Genomic DNA, 7,242 nt, shown 5'->3' with positions numbered 1-7,242 from the left:
ATAAAATAAGAGAATAGAAAACTTAGCAAGCCAACTTACATTGCACTCTCCTAGCAGTTTCAAGTATGCTTATTGAAGACAGGAAAACAGTCTTTTTTAACATAATCAACAATACTATGGATGTCTGTCCAAGTACAAAGAGAAATGCTGGAGAATACATCACACACTACAGCCCAAAGAGCAATTACCAAATAAAAAGATGCTGCAAGGCATCTTACCGACAGTGTTTCATGGCCTCAACATCAGCTTCTGAGACAGAAACAATCTACAAATGGAGAAAACGAAGCTAAGGAGAATTGTGCAGCATGGGGACCAGAAACTTAAAGTTAGTAGAATGAGGACTGTCTAATCTCTAATCCATACAGTTTCCCTACAAACAAGCAGCTTTCCCAGATATAAAAGTGGAAAATTGCCAACCCAGCGTGAAATCACACCCTGCTCAGGTAGGTGGCAAGATCGTATTCCTGACATTGACCTGCAGCTTTTCCACTTTCTGCAGCTGCATATGACACTCATTTCCAACAACTTCTTCACAGCCTTGATTCTGCACTCCTCAGTCCTCGTGTGAAGCTTGCTGCTAACTCTCAAACAGCCAGTTTGCATTAGCTCCTAGAACTACCTTTAGAGGCCTGTTACCTTAAGCAGTCAGACCCTGGCATTGAACAGACTGGAATAGCAATTGGAAAACAGGGTGTTCTAATCTGTGCTTTCTCTGATGTCTACTCTTGCCCACCTCAAGGGCAGATGCAACACTTTCAGCTAGGGCTCCATGAGTCAACCCTTTACACATCTCATTAATTCTGATTTCCTTCCTGGGCCCTTGTCACTGCAAAGATCCTTCCTGCAGCTGGCCCTCTGGACGTCTGTATTTTTGCCTCCACCAAGGAAAGGGTCCCCATCAGCTGATGTCAAGTACCATTTGCTCACTGCTCCTTACTGCCCTCTGCTGTCCAGAACTACTTGTAACATTTTACTTCCCAGGCTGTTGGCGTCAGACTGGTAACTTCATTCATTCATTCACATACCAAATTTGAGATTATGACACAAAACTAACTACATACATGAGCAACATTTAAGAAAATTTTTGAAAAATTCAAAACAGCTTTAAATCTTTGTGCAAAACTATATAAGGTGGGGGAAGATGGCCAACCGCAGGGAGCTGGTGTAGGTTGGAGTAGGGAAAGAGGGGAACCGATCCAGCAGAGAAACAGGCTAGGAAACAGAAAATTGTAGGGAGAAGAGTGAGAAGGTCACTGGAGCTCACTAAAGCAAGAAGATCTACACGGCGTGAAGGAACAGCCGCAAAAAGTGGAAGAGAAAATACAGCACTCTGTGGGGAACTTGGTGAGTCAGGATTCCAGGCAGGGGGAAGGCGGCACAGACTCAACTGTCCCAAGGACAGAGGCAGCTAGGAGGATAGGCGCCCACATCGACAGGGGCACCAGTCCTCTGGAGGGCAGGAGCCCCGAGAGGAAGTTACTCGACTGATCATTGGGGGCATCATCCCCTGCAGAAGTGGAGGACAAGCAGGGGAGATTTCCCAGAGGTGCGCCTCTCAGCTGCTCAGCGTTTTTGGGAGAGTGCAGAGGGAACAGGAGCGGCGCTGTGGGACTGGGGCTCAGAGATTCCCATATCGGCTCCGAGCTGTGGACTGGCTCCGTCCAGTGGATCCTGTTGCTGGGCTCGGACTGAGCTCCAGAGGCTGGGCAACGCTCGGCAGGGACCTCACGTCCTGGGCGGAAAAGCAGACTAGTGGTGGCACGTCTGCAAGCCCTTCACAACTCTGTGCCTCTCGGGAATCCACTTCCACCCTTGAGAGAGTGCAGCTGAGGAAGTGGCTTCTCTGGGGTGGAGTCCCATGCTGGGCGCAGCTGGAAAGGCCTGACCTGAGCTGGCTCAGCAGAATGGGCCAGACAGGTTCTCCCAGCAGGAGCCCGCTCAGAAAGACATGCCTGCAGTGTCAGTGGAGCAGCACCTCTGAGAAGGAATCCCAGAGGGCTCAGTTTGGCACTGGGACCAGAGGAGATTTCTAGCCGAGCCCAGCTCGGAGTTGGGGATTTCAGGCTTCAATCAGCAGGAGCCTCTGCTGTGCTAACCTCAAGCCCTGAAGGAGAGTCTCAGCTCAGCACTGAGGCAGAAACCCCCGCTGTGCTAGCCCTGAGACCCAGAGCTGAGGCGCAGCTCGGCAGAGTGAATCTCTGTGGGGCACCGCCTTTGAGAGGGAGCCACAGGGGAAGGGGCCTGGCACTTGGGCTGGCCCACAAAGCCTCCTGACCCAGCTCGGGGCTGTGATCTACAGACCCTGAAAGTAGCTGGTGACTCAGGCAGTACGCCCTGCTGGGCTCAGCCAGAGACCCCAAACCAGAGCCTGCTCAGCTGAATCAATGCTAAAATCCCAAAACAAGAAGCAAAAACACAATGAGGAGAAGTATCAGAAAAAGCAATGATCCAGAGGAAAGATCAAACACTTCCTCCCAATGTAACCAAAAACTAATCCCAACATTTGAGATGCAAGATAAAGACATAGAGGAAATACCAAATAAGGAATTTAAGAAACTAGTGATGAAATTCATCAGAGACAGTGAGAAGCACTGGGAAGAGTCCAAGGTATTCGAAAACCACGTCACTGCAGAAATAAATCAAGTCAAAAAGGCAATCCTCGATATAGAGCACAAAATTGAAAGCCTAACCAACAGAATGAACACAGCATGGCCACCCAGCCATTCACATGGTGGCTTAGTGGCTACAGATAGCATTACCCCCGGTGTTGGACCTCTGTTGATTTTGACTGTGGACTGTTATTGGCTGAATAGACCTGGACTTAAAAGGTTTCACAATGGGAGCAAGTGAATGTGTCTTTTACTCTAATTGCTCATAGGACAAATCATCTCTTTGAGCTAAAGAGCAGGGAATCATGAGGCAGCAGAACTGACAGATAGACATCAAGTTCCTGTTTAAACTCAAACACTTAGTGCTTTCCTTGTATCTCTGTCTGCTCACTATAACTCCTGAGAAGGCTGGATGATATAAGCTGAACTTAGAAGTTACAAGATGTATTGTATTATAAATGATCTCTGTAACTATATATATTGCATTTACATGTATCACATATGTTGATTTATACTAATTCTTGGTTATTCATGTACTAATATGTGTATCATATTCATGATATATAGTATGTTGTGTATTGTATATATGATATATTATATATGATTTTAGAACTATATATAGTTACATGAAGACTTAATGAATGCAGATAGCATTAGCCCTGGTGTTTTGTTGGATTTCTGCTAGTTTTGACCGATTTTAGATGTGAATGTTCGAATTCAATCATTTATATAATATCTTACTGAATAAATTGATTTATATATTAAAAAAAAAGGACAGAATATCAGAATTGGAAGACAATCAGAATGAAAGGCAGCAGCTCATCAAACAGTTGGAGACAAAGCTAGAGAAAGCCAATAGGTCCATACAGGAAATGAAAGACAACCTCAAAAAATCAAATATTAGAATAATAGGCCTTCCCGAAGGAGTGGAAAAGGAGACAGGCTTGCAACGGGTGCTCAATGAGATAATACAGGAGAACTTCCAGAACACTGGAAATATAAATCCAACACAAATCCAGGAAGGACAAAGGACCCCCAGTAGATACGATCCAAACAGATCGTCTCCCAGACATGTGATCCTCAAGCTACCCTCAAGTGAACATAAGGAAACTATTCTAAGACAAGTACGAAAAAAGGATAAGATTACTTTCAGGGGAAGGAAAATCAGAATCACAGCCGACCTATCAGAAGAAACGCTCCAAGCAAGGAGAAAATGGGGTAAAACCTATCAAATCCGGAAACAAAACAACTGCCAACCAAGAATAATATACCCAGCAAAGCTCTCATTTGTATTTGAGAATGAAATCAAATACTTCAACAGTAAAGAGAAACTCGAAGAATACATCAACACAAAACCAGCTCTGGAAAATCTCCTCAGGAAGGTGCTAAACCCAGAAACAAAAAATGAAAACCAAAATCAAAGATGGCAAATGGGAAGACCTCCCCACTGAAACCGATACAAGGAAAGTCAACCAGTCAGAAACTCTAATAGTCACAAATACACACTTGCACACTTACACACACTCATGGCAGCCCAAAATCAATTTCTCTCAATATTATGTCTAAACACAAATGGCCTAAACTCACCAATCGAAAGGCATAGATTAATGGAATGGATCATCAAACAGGGCGCAACTATCTGTTGCCTGCAAGAGACACATCTAACCAGAAAAGCCTGTAAGAAATTTAAAGTGAAGGGATGGAAAATGACATTTCATGCCAATGGACGAGAAAAGAAGGCTGGAGTAGCTGTTCTAATCTCAGATGACCTAGACTTCAAGCTGACAGACATCAAAAAGGACAGAGAAGGACATTATATAATGGTGAAGGGTCTGATCCATCAGGAAGAAATTACCATTGTGAACATATATGCACCTAATTCGAATGCACCTAGCTACGTGAAGAAATTACTTGCAGACTTAAGGGGAGACATAGATACACACACAATAATAGTGGGCGATCTTAACACTCCGCTAACAACTAAAGACAGATCAACAAAACAAAAACTCAACAAAGAAACAACAGAGCTCATACAAACATTAGGACAACTGGACTTAGTAGACATCTATAGAACTTTTTATCCTAAGACCACAGATTATACATTTTTTTCAGCAGTGCATGGCACCTTCTCCAGGATCGACCACATGATAGGACACAAAGCAAATCTAAATAACTTCAAAAAGATAGGAATCATACCATGTACCCTCTCAGACCACCACAGAATGAAACTGGAAATCAGCAATTCAAAATGCCCAAGGAAATACAGAAACTCTTGGAGGTTGAACAAAATGCTATTGAATGAACAATGGGTCAGGGAAGAAATTAAAGATGAGATCAAAAAATTTATGGAAACCAATGAAAACCTTGACACAACATTCCAAAACTTGTGGGACACTGCCAAAGCAGTGCTAAGGGGTAAATTCATCGCAATTGGAGCTCATGTCAAGGCCCAAGAGAGGCGCCAAATACAGGAACTAACCACACACCTCCAGGAATTGGAAAAGCAGCAGCAGATGAGCCCCACACACAACAGGAAACAAGAAATCATCAAACCAAGGGAGGAAATCAACCAGATAGAAATAAAAAATATATATATACACAAAATCAATAATCAAAAAGCTGGTTTTTTGAGAAGATAAACAAAATAGACACCCCACTGGCCTGACTGACAAAGAAAAAACAAGAGAAAGCAAGAATTAACAGCATCAAAGATGAAAAAGGCAACATAACAACAGACATTACAACCATTAAGAACATAATTAGAAATTACTACAAAGCACTGTACTCCAACAAATCAGAAGACCACCAAGAAATGGGAAAGTTCTTAGACTCACACCACCTGCCAAAACTTAACCCAGAGGCAACAAACGACCTGAACAAACCCATAACTGAAGCAGAGATTGAATCAGTGATTAAAGACCTCCCAACAAAGAAAAGCCCAGGCCCAGACGGCTTCACTACAGAATTCTACAAAACATTCCGAACCAAATTAACCCCAATCCTCTACAAACTCTTCAAAACAATAGAAAAGGAAGCAACCCTTCCAAACTCATTCTATGAAGCCAACATTACCTTAATCCCAAAACCGGACAGAGATCCTACAGAGAAAGAAAACTACAGACCTATCTCTCTGATGAACATTGATGCTAAGATACTCAACAAAATCCTAGCCAATAGAATTCAAAAAATCATCTGACAGATCATTCATCCGGATCAAGTAGGATTCATCCCTGGAATGCAGGGGTGGTTCAACATATAGAAATCCATAAATGTGATACACCACATCCAAACATTGCAAAACAAGAACCACATGATAGTATCAATAGACGCAGAAAAAGCTTTCAACAAAATCCAGCACAACTTCCTGCTAAAGACCCTAACCAAGGTAGGCATAGATGGAAAAATTCACAATATAATCAAAGCAATATATGAAAAACCCAACGCCAGCATCATACTGAATGGAGAAAAACTGAAACCCTTCCCACTGAGATCTGGAACAAGACAGGGATGTCCGCTTTCTCCACTGCTATTCAACATAGTTCTAGAGGTACTCACTGAGGCCATAAGACAAGAAAAAGAAATCAAAGGAATCCAAATGGGAAATGAAGAAGTCAAGCTCTCACTATATGCAGATGACATGATTCTTTACATGGAAGGGTCAAAAGGCTCAACACGGAGACTCCTAGAACTTATACAAGAGTTCGGTGGAGTGGCAGGGTACAAAATTAATGAACAAAAATCAACAGCCATAGTGTATGCTAACAGCCCCAAGATGGAAAAAGATCTAACCAGCAAGATAACATTCAAAATAACAGGGAAAAGCATGAAGTATCTGGGAATAAACCTAACCAAAAATGTAGGAGACCTATTTGAGGAAAACTACAAACTGCTTAAAAAAGAAATTGAACAAGACCTCGAAAGATGGAGTAACATCCCATGCTCCTGGATAGGTAAAATCAATATCATTAAAATGTCTATATTGCCAAAAGCAATATATACATTCAACGCAATTCCAATCAAATTGCCAAAAACATTCTTCATGGAACTGGAAACAATGATCCAAAGGTTCATCTGGAAACAGAAAAAACACGAATAGCTAGAACCATCCTGAAGAACAGGAAGTTAGCAGGGGGAATCACAGTTCCGGACCTCTGGACATACTACAGGGCAGTAGTTATCAAAACAGCCTGGTACTGGCACAAAGATAGAGAGGAAGATCAATGGAGCAGAATAGAAACACCAGAAGGGAACCCACACAGATACAGTCAAATAATCTTTGACAAAAAGACAAACGACAACCCAGGCAAATGGGAAGGTCTGTTCAATAAATGCTGTTGGGACAACTGGTTGATAGCCTGTAGAAACAAAAAGATAGACCCACATCTCTCACAATATACTAAGATCAGATCTAAATGGATAAAAGATCTAAACCTACATCCAGAAACCTTCAAACTTTTGGAAGAAAATGTTGGAAATACTCTGCAAGATCTAGGGGCAGGTCCCTACTTCCTAAGAAGGACACCAAAAGCAGTAGAAATCGAGACCAAAATAAACAAATGGGACCTCATCAAACTAAGAAGCTTCTGCACAGCAAAGGAAACAATCAACAAAGTAAAAATGCAGCCCACAGAAT

This window comes from Ochotona princeps, chromosome 4 (assembly GCF_030435755.1).
Source record: "Ochotona princeps isolate mOchPri1 chromosome 4, mOchPri1.hap1, whole genome shotgun sequence".
NCBI lineage: Eukaryota > Metazoa > Chordata > Mammalia > Lagomorpha > Ochotonidae > Ochotona > Ochotona princeps.
Note: the sequence above shows the minus strand (reverse complement) of the source record.